At 48.2% G+C, this 14003-nt stretch overlaps 1 long non-coding RNA gene across 2 annotated transcripts in view; it reads left to right on the forward strand.

The window, feature by feature from the left end:
* Positions 1 to 14003, forward strand: part of LOC122185758 — a 69779-nt gene that overhangs the window by 320 nt on the left and 55456 nt on the right. The window contains exon 2 of one of the 2 annotated variants that reach the window (XR_006180971.1): positions 12413 to 12856. This is a non-coding gene — a long non-coding RNA (uncharacterized LOC122185758). The remainder of the gene's footprint in view (positions 1 to 12412; positions 12857 to 14003) is intronic. The other variant, XR_006180972.1, reaches the window with a different exon arrangement.

The raw sequence follows: 14003 nt of genomic DNA on the forward strand, positions 1-14003 counted from the left end.
GTGAGCGAAGGTCCTGCAGCAACTTTGGTGGGAGGCTTGGTATTTTCCTCTATTTGCCATCTGTGTGCTGTGGCAGCTGCATGCAGCTAGGACTGCAGTTTAGGTTTTGCTATTGATTCTCCTTTTCAGGGCTACATGAAAGACCCTCATGTTTTACAAAATGCAAGTGTACGCTGTAGGAGAGCTGGGCAAGTCCTCTGTCTGTGCAAGTGGTATCACTGAGAGATAAAATTTCCTGTGGTGAGAGTAGAACGGTGCTTACGTAAACTGAAAGCCCTGAAACATGAGATTGTGTATAAAATGTCTGCTAATATATTTGTGGTGGCTGCTACAGTTTAATAGAAGGTCCGTAGGAAAGGGAAGAGGGACACTCACTTCTGGAGTGCTGTTAGCCCATAGCCACTGCAACAACCCATGTGCTGAGGCTCTGAGCAGTGCTATGTATGTGTAATGTAATAAGGCATAGTAGAGCAAGGGGGGAAGGCTGCAGGTGGGATGGGATCACACTTCTGCCTGACCTGGGCACCCTGTGTGCAGCTGGCCCCACCTCAGGGGGACATCACTGGACTCTCATGGTGCTTAAAGCATGGTGGGATGGCAGCAGCAGGAAGGGAAAAGGCATCTCTGATCCCCAGGTCAGATCCCAACCCACCCACCATGCCCACAGATCATGTCCCTCAGTGTTGTATCTCCACTGTTCTGAACAACTGCCTAGGGATGGTGACTCCCCCACCTCCCTGGGCAGCCTGTGCCAGTGCCTGAAATGCTTCCCAGTACCCAACTGACCCTCCCCTGGTGCAGCGTGAGGCTGTTATCTCTGCTCCCATCCCTGCAGCAGCCCCTTCCCCTGCAATGGGGATCAGAGCGAGCACCCCACTTCTTTCCCCTGTTGTTTGCTGGGGGCTGGAGGGGATGGGCTGTGGTCTAACTCCTGAGCTGTCTGAGTTGATGTTGTTATCTGTCATGTTCAGGCTGACTCATTCCAGGATTATGTGGGCTTCTTATTCATAGTGCTACTATAGGAAAGTACTTTCTGCATAGGTTTGGAGTATGAAACTGAACATATTCTGATTGTAAACTGTCTAAGACAATAGGAAGTGCACTGTGAAGGTGCCGTCTGTGCTACACTAATTCCACAACTGCAGAGGCTGCAGTGTGTGTTCCTGCTGCCATGCAAGTGCTTTGGTAACTGCCAAAATTGAGGTTCTCACCATGGATAAGTGCTGCCTGCCTGCTTTTCACACGTGTGTTTTAGCTGGTTGACAATCAGCCTTTTGCTGCATTGCTGTGGGGTGAAGAGCTTTTCCTTGTGCAATGGCTGCATCTTCCCCCCAGGGCTAGTCTAACCGTGGCTGCTTTCCCCTGAGAGCAGAAATGCTCTCCCCACAGAGCAGGTTTCCCTCATGCAGCTCCCAGCCATCTTCTTCAGGCTCTGGTGAGTGTTTTTCCTTCCTGCTCACTCCTGGCAGCGCGAGGAGCTCTGCAACACAAGTATTTATGGATGAGGCAGTGTTTGGATTGGGGAGTGAGGACCACAGGTCAGCTGCACTGCTTATCTCTTGGCGATAATGGATACGAAGCACATGGGCATAACATCTCACAGCTCTGATTCCTTGGGACGTGCTCAATTAAAATGTAGTCCAAAGAAGGCAGAGGCTCCTTCAGAGCAGATATTCACCGCGGGGCTGCACAGCTTGGCACCACTTTGCAGAATCTTGGCAGCACGTCCAAGGCTGTGGAGAGCAGCTGTGAAAGCACAGCTATGGAAGCCATTGGGCAGCGCCACACAGCACGGGGCTGCACTGAGCACGGCATGGGGGGTCCCGGCCCCATCGCCCCAGAGACAGGGGCAGAGAGCACCGACCCTCGGGGAGCTGCTCTGTAGCTGTTCTGTGGGCATGCAGTGAGCTCTTCCTGAGCTCTGCCAGTCCTGCCTCTCCCCGGCATGCTGAGATTGTAGGAAAATAATAAAAATAATGGCCCAGCTAATGAATGCCCTAGGAATTCTCTAGGAGGCCTTCAGACACCTGCATTAATACCAAATGAGTTCACTCTGATTAATGTTATTGAAACAAATGTCACGGGAATGAATAATGGCTCGGTCATTATTTTAAAGTGTTGCTACTGGATCTATAAAAGCCAATGATTCAATTCTGGGGAAGTAATTCTGCATTTCACATCTAAAACCTGTGCAGGGTTCAAACTTTTCTGAGAAAAATAGCCAGGAAGAGAACACGGAGAGCTGTGTGTGCTGTGTGAAGGCAGGCAGAGCGTGTCCTGCTCCTGATGGCAGCAGTGCCCATCCATGGGGTGCTTCCCTTGTGCGGTGGATTTCTGTGCTGCAGGTGACTGCAGAGCTGCTCCTGCTGGCTTGGGTTGGGTTTGGACCAAGCCAGGTTTTTTGTTTGTGTTTGTCTGTTTGTTTTTTTGCTCTTTCTGAAGGACAGTTTGGCATCACCCTGTGAATTCAGGATGAGGTCATTCTGAGATCCATATGTCCAAATGTTTTTTTTGCTCTGTGTTGTTTGCAACTGATATTTTTTGTGTAAATAATTTTCAAGTGAGAGGAGCCGGATTGAGAGCACACATCCCTGGAGTGGTGCAATGCTTTGTGTGCTGAGCAGGCAATCTCACAGCCAACACCGTGAGACTGTGAGGCTCCCAGTGCCCCGAGGGCCCGTGGTGGCACAGGGGCTCCTATGTCCCAGCAGCACAGCCCTCCCTGCCCTCATGCTGTCCCGGGGCAGCGCTCACCCCGGCTGCTCTCAGATTGCTCAATGTTTATAATGAAATATTAATGTTTGAAAATGGCTTTAAAGATGAGGAACTGATCTTCACTTCAGACTTTTCACAGTACTTGGGAGCCTTGGAGGAGGGGAAAGGGGAGCGTGCAGCAGGGCTGTGCACTGAGCTGCAGGCTGTGTGCTGTTGTGAAGGGCTGGGTAAATGTTAAGCATTATCATTTTTATTCATTGATTTATATAGCTTTTTTGTGGCATTCGCAGGCATTAGCTCACCTTCAATCCTAAGAACACGTTCTGTTTGTTCAAAACAACTGGAACTTAGTCAGAATGGTAGAAATCAGACCTCCACTGGGTTGATTTGCTGACAAGAGCGGCCTGCTTTTGCTCCTGAGTTCTATGTTCAAATTGCTGTCTTTCCATTATTCAACTCTTACGTTGATTTTCTTTTTTTTTTTTCCCCAACACTTAAGCTCAGCATTCTACTTATCTTTACCAAAAAAATTAGAAGCTAAGAATGAACACTTGAATTTACATTACTGATGTTTTTCAATGCCTATTTACCTATGCAAATCTTTGTAGTAGTTTGTGAAGCGTTAGGAGACATTCCTTAGAAACTTGATTAAAATCTCAGCTGGAATAAAATATTTAGGCAAAGATGTTCCCATACTCTTCAATTACTCCATAATGAATCATCTCTGTTAACCTACTCGGAGGCATTCAGTTTCATTCAAAGCCTGCTTGTAAGTGTTCCCTTTTGGATTAGCATGATACATGTAAATTCATTTTAGCTTCTATAATCCAGTTATAAAATGAGAATAATCCTTCTTTGCTTGTCGCAGGGGCGAAGCAAAGAGCTGTGGGCGCCGTGCTGCCTGTGTGTTCTGTGCTGCCTGTGGTCTGGGTGCTCCATACCAGTGCTCCTCACCCCCCCCCCAGCACCTCTCCTTGCTGCATTCTCTGTGCATTGCTGCATTCTTTCTCCTTGGGTCTCAACTCGTGCTGGGAGGTGAGGGCATCACCACTGGGTTTGGGGTCACTGCAGCTGGGGCAGGGCAGGGCAACACTGTCCTTAGGAGAAGTCATAGAGGTACAGAACATGAAGAAAGCAATCTATATTGGATTTTTGAGTATTGGCGAAAGAATGCAGTGAGGCTTAAGGGGCATGTCTTGCTGGGGAGGTAAAACCATTGAAGGTGGAAGAAATGTAGTAAGGGATAAAATTTATGCCATTTACTTCATTCATTTTAAGGCACTGCGTTTGCCAGGTCACAAAACTATTTCAGCTGTGGTGATGTAAGGTCTGTTGAATGACATGACATTGGGAGGAGCAGTGTGGATCTGCAGTGTGCATTTCCCTCTGCAGCCATGGGGCAGCAGCTTTAAGCACCGGGCAGGGAGGGCTGCAGGGTGTGTGCTGTGGATGGGACAGCACTGAGCTGCCTGCAGGTTGCTGCAGAGGGTCCTTGTAGTGCTGAATGACTCTGAGGTGAAAAGGCAGGTGGAATTCGGTGTAAACCAATGTGAAAAGGGAAAGGAATCCCATCTCACCTACCCAGTTACACTAGTAGTGTTCAGGATGACCGTTTACCTCGAGGGACCTGGGCTGTAGTCAGTAATAATATTGTCTCAGTGCTCAGAGGTACTTTCAAAATGTGCGCTGTTGGAGAACTAAGAAAGGAGAAGAGCAGGGAGAGCATGGCTGTGCGTCTGAGTCCCAAACAATCCTGTACTGAGAAACTTTGGATGTGAACCCGGTATGGAGGAGAGTAGGGGAACAAGGGAAGTGGAATTTCTTCTGTTATTGTTTCTGGGAACACGTGAATAGATAATGGCTTTTCACCTGAGCACGAGTGGTCTGTGCAATCCCGGGTGTTGTGGAGACAGCTGGGATGATACAAATGTGCTGCAGCTTCCAGCAGCAGGATGGGCAGCTGCCAAAGACACCCAGCAGTGTTCAGATGGACACAGATCAAAGAGCTTCCAGAGCATGTGCAGTGGCCTGAGGAGGCTGAAGGCTGACATGGGCACCTGATGGAAGGAAAAGGCAAGGGCTGCAAATCCAAAGATGGGGCTCTACTGGCCATGGAATCAGGAGCTCCTGTGAGCCCTGCCTGGGGAGGAGAAGGACCTCAGACATGGGTGGGACGTGGCCTGACTGTGCTGTCTGCCTGGGACTGGAGCTCAGTGCAGTGCTGAGCCAACACGTGTTGTGGGTTTTGTTTGTTAGTGCCTTAAGCCTCCTAATTCCTGAGTAGGTGTTTAATTTATTTTCCTCTTGAATTTTTTTAGCTTTAAGAGGCATGAGTCATTCCATTCCATTTACCAAAGGGCTATGCTCCTGGATGTTGCTTCAGTGGATATTTGCAGCAGCTGCCTGCTGTGAGTGGGATGCTGCTGCTGCTGTGTTACAGGGCAAGATGCTGGGAAGGGAAGCTGAGAAAACTGAGTAATTTCTGGGTCGTAAGCCACTGAAAGAAGTCCCACATGTTGATGAGAGAGATAGTGTGTGCACCAGCAGCACAAGAACCAGAGCTTTAAGTAAATGAGGTTGGAGATGAAGTGATATGTTGTAAATGGGCACAGCAGCAGTGGTGGTTGCCAGAACTCAGTTGCTGTTTCTTTCCTCACAGTTTCTCGACTGTGCAGAAATATTGAACATAACTAAAGGATGTGGCAACCCCTCTTTGCTTATCTCCTTGTTGTGAATGTTTTCTCTTCATGCTTCACGAGGGAAGGCTCGTGTCTCCGTGCACTGGGACAGCTGTGTGCGTGCTTTGCACCAGAGTGACATTGCAAACAATAGGGGAAAAAAGATAGGAAACAAAGAGTCGTGTTCTGATATGTTGCCAGAACTAGAGGTTGATCATTTAATCTTCTGCCGAACAGAATGCAAAACCCCCACTTGTATCCACATGCAAACCATACAGCTTGTGGCACAGATGTTGGGGAAGCCACAGAGATAAATTGAACACAGTAATTAAGTTCAATGGCTGGGATTCAAACCTGGGTCAAACATCTAATTTCTCAGATTTGTTACAGCCACATCTCCAGTGATTTCTGTAATATATGCAGCTGTCATAAATACCTGTCATGAAAACCTATGGAAGTTGCAATAAGCCCCTTATACACCTTTGGGTAAAGCAATAGATATTTCCTCAAGATGGGGTTTTTGTTGGAGCATTGGCTCCTTTGTGATCCCCTCCTGGAAATAGCGTGCTGTCCTACAGCTGAGCTGCCACCCTGGCGCTGCTGTGTGGGTCTGCAGCTGCTGTGTGTGCACAGCTCACTGCCGCGGCTGCCTGCGCTCTATGAGCGGTCACCTAAGCAACAGGTTTCACATCCGGAATTAATGTGGAGCAGCTCTTGTTGCACAGAACGGAGCAGTGCGTGAGCTGGGTCTGGAAACAGCTGCTTTACAAAGCGCTGTCCTTCTGGCAAAGAGGAAACCCTCGGTGGGGCTGCGCGCGGTTCCACTTGGCGTGCCCAGCGCTGAGCTCCTCTGCTGTGTGCTCTGCTGGGATCAGAGCTCTGGGCAGACAGACGGAGATGTTCCAGACGCAGACTCCCTTCTCCCTTAGAGCAGGACATAAAGCACGCTGCTGGTGTGGTGCCTGCCTGCCCCGATGTGGAGCTCTTTACAATTTCTGGTCACGCAAAGAGCTGCATCGTTACAGGCAGGATTCACAGGAATGTAATTCTGCTGGGGGATGCAGACAGGCAGGGATCCTCCCCATGAGCTGTTTCACATTATCTGGAATGTTTATGAATGGAGATAAATCTCTCCTGACCGATGTGACCCCTTGGCAAGCAGGAGCAGGTCCCACTGTGCCGGGCCCCAGCTTCTTTTCATGTTTCTGAAAACTGTGGGGTATTTATCCCTCCTCATAAACATGACTGAGTACAAAGGAGATTTGATCTTGTCCTCTCTGCAGCCCAAGCTCACAGGGTCTGACTTCTTGCTATCTGCAGACCTCCACTTATCTCCCTACATTCTGATGTTGCTCCCACCTTCAGCTCTGACATGGCATCACAGCACAGTGCTGTCTCCCCCAGGAGGGCTGTGGCTGATGAGAGGCACTCTGTGCTGTGCTTCCCCACTGCTGTGCTGCAGGCTGGGAGTGGTGTGTAGCTGGCTGTGCAACCTGAGCAGGAGACCTCTGCCAACTCCCTTCCTACAGCACTTATGTTCCCAGAAATGCCAGTAAATATCCTTGTGCTTGAAATAATAGTCAAGGATGGATGTTAAATGCTTTGCTGTTTGCAGACACCTTCAAACAGCTCTCCTTTTAGCATAGCAGGGCTCTGAATAAAGTGTAATAACTAAGTTCTAGCTTTTTTGGGAAGATTTCCATAGCCCTGCTGCCAGCCACAATCACAGCATTGGAAATTCGGGAGCTCACTCAATGCTGCAATCACATTGCTGGAGAAGCTGCCTGGAAGGCTGTGGCCACACAGCTCTGTGCTCCCTGCAGCGCTCCCGTTCCCCTCCTTGTACCATCAGCAGCACAAGGTCTGCACTTCAGCTGAGGCTCGGGCTGCGCACGGAGCTGTGCTGACACACAGCTGCTCTGGGGCTTGCATTGCAGCCAGTTGGGTTTGCTGCTGGGAGCCATCTAGGTGAGCATGCCTTCTGGATGCAATGTTCCTCTGGTGGGTGTGTGATGGCAAGGCAGGTTTGTTCAATTGTAATGCAAACGTGGCCCTGGAAAAAAGGGTTTGCTGTGGGATTTCTTGAATTCTTTTCTTCCAAAGGGTGACTTGAGCTGTACATTTCCATTCCTTTCTACTGCTGTATTTTCAGCTTCCCCATTTGGATTTCCTGAAAGGGAGGGGGGAGGGAAAAAAAAAAAAAGTGAGGTGAAAATGCTGAGCCCCTCAGAAAGTGCTCATATTTAGCAAAGGCCCACAGCTGTACAAACATGAGGCCTCGCATGGAACAAGTGGACTGAAACCCACCTGGCTCCTTTGCTTTCCCTCACCATGCTTACCTCAGAGGGCTGCGCTTCCATGGCCATTTTTCAGGGGCAATGCAAAACTCAGCGGGCAGCCTTGGCTTGGCCTCTTGCTCAGATTCCTCTTTAAGGCTGCCTTCTGCCATTGACAACCACAGCTGTCAGCAGTTCTGTAAGACCGAGTGTTGGACTTGGTGTGAAAGAGCTATTGCAGGGGATCCCTGTAACTGAAGGAACATATCCTAAAGGTGAGGAGAGGGGGCCCTGAATTGAGAGACAGGCTTTTGCTCAGGGATGTCACTGCTGGCTCCTCGCTGCATGCTGGTGCATTGCTCTGCACCCATACTCCGTGCCGTGCTCTGCTCTGCCCCCATGCTCAAGCCTTTCTCTCCTGTTCTGTTGAGCATTCTACTTTTGATTATGAATTTAGCATGGTGTGTTGTTAAGAATTTAGCTTGTTATTGAATTGTTTGAGCGTGGCTTAGCCCTGAGTGAACTTATGGTAATAATATAAGATCAGAGCCAAGAGAAAGAGAAAAATCCTCAGCATGTCAGCAGGGAGAGAGCGCTCACCTTGCTGTGCTGTAAGGACAACAAAGCAATGTCCAGGCACTCTCAGCCCTATCCAACATCTGCGTGGTGCTCTCTAGGGCAGGGCAGCAGTACATCACATCACAGCCATGAGCAGGTGAGGTATTTTGCCACCTCTCTGACACACAACTCTTAAAAACTGGTATGAGAATTGCAAGGCAGCACAATTGAAAGAAAAACGCTGCAAGTGCTTTGCATTAAAAAGCATCTACTTACTGCGTTATATATCATTAGGAAGGTACTTTAAAACAATTATTATCCAGTCCTGTAAAACAGAGTGCTGTCATTAAGCACGTGAAAGTGGTTGTTCCATTCCACCACCTGTATCCATGCCAATAGGAGACAGAGCACGGGGTATTTGGTACTGGTCACTTGGTAGTGGGTTTGCTCCCTTGTGGCTGGGGGTTGGTGGCAGAATTTGTCTCACGGAGCTCATGGAAAACCCCAGCCTTACACCAGTCATCTCTCTCTCTTTCTAGTGGAGGCACAGGGCTCCCTGGGAGTGCAGGGATGCTGGAAATAGCTCTACTATCTTTAGTTCCCCTTCATGGTCCCCTGAAGAGAGCTCCTGAGTCAGAAAGGTCAGCAGACACCAGCCCCAAAGCCAGAGGTGTTCTGGGAGGAATGCAATAGAAAATAATCTGCCTCTTTTAAAATAGTGAACTCTATTAAATGTAGATGACTTTTAAATAAACTCCCGCAGAAGCCTATTAGTTAAGTGGATTAAGTATTATAAGAGTTCCTTGCAGGGCTGCAGGGAGGATGCATGTAGCTACATGGTGCTGCTGTTTGCAGAGCAGGGCTGCCAGCCCTGAGCCAACGGCTGCAGCAATCACAATGCACACAGTGCAGCACGCCTCAGCTTACGGGGGAGGTTTAGCCCCAAAATCACGATGACACAAAATCCAGCCCCACTTTAGGATCCAGCAGAGCTGTGCCTTGGTACCAGCAGCGATGCTGTGTGGAGCTGTGACCCCCCGAGTGTACTCACCCCATGGATCTGATTTTAACCCCGTGTATTTCTATCAGTTTTAATAAGTGGATTTATATTGGACACCAAATGTTGAAATTACCTCAACTTGAAGCGCCTGCCTATGAAATGAGTCGGAATAGATTCTCCATGGAAGTCTCTGCAGCGCCAATAAGGATTAATTAAAACTCAAATGTTCTTCATTGTATGTTAATTGAGGAATTGCTATTCAGTCAACTTTCTTGATTTGGCTGTGTGTTAAATAATCATGGAAGTATTTCACCTAGTCTTACTGTTTGCTTAACCAATTAATTAAGGAGAGGGATATTCTGCATTTATTAATATTTTAATTGGAGAATTGTATTCCCGGTGGCCCAGGCATCTACATATGTTCAGTTTTTGTGTTTATCTCTCTTGTCTCTTAAATGACCAATGTTCCTGATTGTACACACTGCAAATTTAAGAACAGATTTGAAGTACTCTGCACAACTGAGGGCTGGGAAGCAGCGCTGGGCTCCATCCCAGCTGTGCTCCTGTAAATCTGGATTTACTCCCCTGCCACAGTAACAGTTACTGCTACCAGGGGACCAGAGTTACATGCAGTTTAAGGATTTAACTGTTACCAGTTCAAAGAAACATCTTAAATGGTTACTGCTGTATGGAAGTGCACTTTGTAGCCATCAGGGTTGAGCAGGCGCCTGGGAACTCCTGCGGCAGCTCCCTGTGTTTGTGGTGCCCTTCAGGGCTCTGTGCATGCTGCTTTGCTAATGCTTGGAGGACTGAATTTGCTTTGCTTTGCTTTGTCTTCAGAAGGAGATGAAATGGGAAAGACTGTAGCTGCTAGGATGGGGGGAAAGAGAAGTGCTGGAAGGGCTCCTGGCCGCAGCAGCCTTCTGGCCGTGGGGTTTGGAGACGCTGAGTTTCTGAAATATGGAAACTCCTGATTTCTGAGCTCTGGCTGCTGCAGACAGGATGTCCGTGAGCACTTTGGTTTGCTCTCCTGCGTTGGCTTCAACACAATGGCGAGGAGGAACTGCCGCAGCTGGAAGGAGCTGCAGACAACTTTGGGCTGGTATCTTCACTGGTGTGGTTTCTTCTGCTGAAAGCAGGGAAATGTGCTGGGGTGGGCCCAGCTGCTGGGGGTGGTGGTGGTGATCTGACAGCCGTCTGTGTGTCAGTGGGCCGGAATGCTTCACCCCACCAGCACTGCGCCCTTTGCTGTGGGAGCAGTGGGAACCGTGCCTGCAGCAGGTGAGTTCTGCTCCCTGCTCCGTGCCAGGTGCTGATGGTTGGTCCATGCAGGAGCCCGGTGGGGTGAATGCTTGCAGCTTTACACTTTGTTTTTATACCTACACGTAGGGAAGGAAAAAAGGAAAAGAAGTGAAGTGGCACCTTTTAGAGATTTATTTCCTCCTAGAACATAAGAGCAAAATAATCAACATTTGTGACTCTGAAGTGGAAGCGAAGCACTTCAGTATTTTTCTCCTGCATGCTTTCTTTCCCTGCACTTTGCCACGGCCGTGCAGGCAGCACAGCCTGACAATCTCTGCTCTCCAGGTTCCCTCCCAGGGCTCCTTTTTTTCCTTTTTTCTTTTCCCTTTGTATTTAAAGCTTCTCTAACTTAATACAAGTTATTTTTAAAGTCCATGCTCTGACCACAGACCCTGGTTTAGCAATACCAGTGGTATCTAGTTGCATTTAAAGCTGTGAACTAGCAGCCTGCAGGCAGAGAAGCACTCAGCCACTTGCATAAATCCTGATGGATGCAATGGGATGTGACCATTTAGTTGAAGTCAGGTCACTGCACTAAATATAGGCAGTCCAGTTAGCAGATACTGGCGTGCCACCATCAGCTCACCTGAGCCCATAGCATCCACATTTCGCACCTTAACCTCTCTGAGGCATCAGTTCATCCTCTTAGAGTTGCCATCTGAGCTTCTCTTTTGTACTGTGTCATCTCTGTTACTCTTGATTTAAGATCTCCTTGGTGCTGCCCGTTCATTTATTTATAGGTGGTATTAAACATTTAGGAAATGACCCTCGGTGATTCATTAAAACAAATGGGTGCACAGCATGCATGGGAATGAGAAGCTTTGCCACATCAGCACCAACTTTGGCTGCACCACTCAGGTGTGCCAGCACTGAACTGCACAAAACCTTGGATGAAGGTTCTCTGTTCTGTTGCTCATGGCCTCTGGGAGTCATAAAGCCCTGTACTGATATTGGATGACACTGAATACTGGCAAATCACCAGAACTGAAAATTAGGGTGAATCATAATTTGTGCTCTTATAAGAAAAAAAAATAAAAAATCCCATTATATACATCTAGCACTGCCCATCCATCCAAATCGCCTTGGAGAAGGCTGCTATTAACCAATCTCTTTTGGGTAATTGCTTTCCCCATAAGAGCCCTCTCCCATAGAAGTACTGTCAAAACAAGGGCAAGTTTGGGTCCATCAACCTTGCCAATGTCCTCTGACATTATTAGCATAATTCATCAGCCATTAATGACTGCAAGATATATGGGATATGCTCTGGTTAGCACTTGGACAGATTCTTTCTAGCTCTATTTATGCATTTAGTCTGAATGGAGTTATTAAAGGTCGTGACTTCATTTCCAAAGTATCAGGTGAAAATAGTTTCCAATTTAACAAACAGAGGAGACTGCTTGCAATGAAATGAAACACCATCTTTAGTAGTTTCTTTGCTTTTAAGAGGTATTTATTAAGAGTTTGACTTTCATTAACTAAATCCAGGTGTGGCCTGGAGGAATGAACAATGGCACACGGTGCTCACAGGAGCTCTGTTGACTCTGGTAATGAATTTGGGGACTTTGGGTTTTCAGAGACCAGCAGCAGGATTTCTTGTCCTTCTAGGTGCTGGATGACAAGGAAAGCCTGCAATGTAATCACTCCCACGTGCAGAGGGGTTTCGCTGTAACACTCCCATTTCCATTTTATAACCTGAGATTTAGCTGCAGAACACGAGTCAGCCAGTGCTGGAAAAGGTCCTCCCTGCTCTCATGTTCCTTTAGCAGTGCCTATGCTAAAAACCTTTTGGCTGAATGTGTTACTGTTAAGGTGATTTGATATGGACATAGCACTGAAGGTTATGGATGCCACTATACTAAAAGTGTGCCACTTCTTTTCCCCAGCAGGAATTCTGGAGCAGCCATCTGCACTGCTGATTTCTGCCAGGACATCCGGCTTCACGTTTTCATGTCCTACAACAATTTGTGCCCTCAGCAACCTGCGCTGTGGCCACCAGGGTTCCCTCATTGCCAGCTGAGAAATCTGAAAACATGCATTGCTTCATTTTGCCCCGTTTCTTCAGGGAAAGTTGAGGCTCCGAAGCAGAATCAGACAGAACTCTGAACTGTCTCTGCTGCTCTGGCAGTGGTGAAGAGTGATGCAGTTTGGGTCACCAAGTCCTCCATCCGTGGGCAAGCTGTGACCTCAGAAACCTGCTTCTTCATCTGATGGCTGTGAGGAAAATGCTGCTTCTGGGAAGAGTTGCTTTGGGAATGACCGGGCCGGGGAGCTGGATGTGTGTGCATTGCAACAGGCTGGAATAAGGAAATGCTTTTTAGAACAAGCAGGTATGTGTACTGCGAGCACAACACCAGAATATATAACGGCCCTTTATGAGGTTTTACCTCACAGTTCGAGGCTCTGTGCACCTTCATTCTGCTGGAGCCGTGTATTTAGGACTCCAAACCATAAAGCCAATGGTAATCAATCGGATCCTCCTGCTTTGGTTCACACTCACTCTTCCCCAGGAGGAGCCGTTATGGTTGCAGGAGCTGAGAATTTATTTGGAGGGTGATTGAGGCCTCAGAACACATCTGGGCATCGTGCACGTGACCATACCAAAAGAAAAGCATTTCCTCCAAGGTCCAGTCTGCCGACGTTACAAATGTTGTAAGGGATGGTAAATAGGAATTAATGAGCACTGCTGGTAGGAGCTCATTCTGTGGCTGTCAGAAGGGTCGCACCGCTGTGCCGGGTTGCAGTGTGTGCTTGGCCTGGTGAGCTCCCCCGCCTCCCCAGTCACCATGGCTGAGCTGTGCTGATGCAGACCGCGGCCTATTCTCAGCACACTGTTTTGGCCAGAGGTGGCCCTGTGATCCACGATTGCGCTCTGTTTGGAATGGAAATGGGAGCCCCCAGCTGACTGCTGTGCAAGAGCTGATGAGGAGCAGAGAAAGGAAGAGAGGGAGTCAGCCTCCACGCAGCTGTGCTGCTACAGAGTTACTCGCTGTGGTTTTGAAATGAATTGCATGGGCTTCCTCTTCTCCTCAGGGGTGGTAAGGTGACATAACTGTGAGATAGGAGCAGCCCCCAGGGCTGCTGGCAGCTCTCTCTGAGCAGAAGGCACAGCCCTCTCCTGCTGGCAGAGCCCACTGCTGCTGCCCAGTGTCATTCCATGGGCGCCTTGGGCTGCTCCTAAAACTGGCTCACCAAAGGCAGAGTTACTTGTCTATTTTTCCTGTAGCAATCTGGCTTGGGCATTTATGAATGCCTTATATTGCCTGTTGCGTGGCTATCCAACCTGACAAGTTGGTAAAAATAATAATAACAATAACATTAATATTAATCTATAGTATTCTTGAAAAGATGCCTGCTATTGATGTCTTAGAGTGACAAAAGCAAGCTCTTTATTAAGAAAGTTTGATTTAAAGCCCAGAGATGTCTCTTAATGTTTACAGGGAAATAAAAAGGTAGAGTCCCTGCCACTGGTGGGAA

Source organism: Lagopus leucura, unplaced genomic scaffold (assembly GCF_019238085.1).
Source record: "Lagopus leucura isolate 7727_CA_CO unplaced genomic scaffold, USGS_WTPT01 Super-Scaffold_100030, whole genome shotgun sequence".
NCBI classification, from domain to species: domain Eukaryota; kingdom Metazoa; phylum Chordata; class Aves; order Galliformes; family Phasianidae; genus Lagopus; species Lagopus leucura.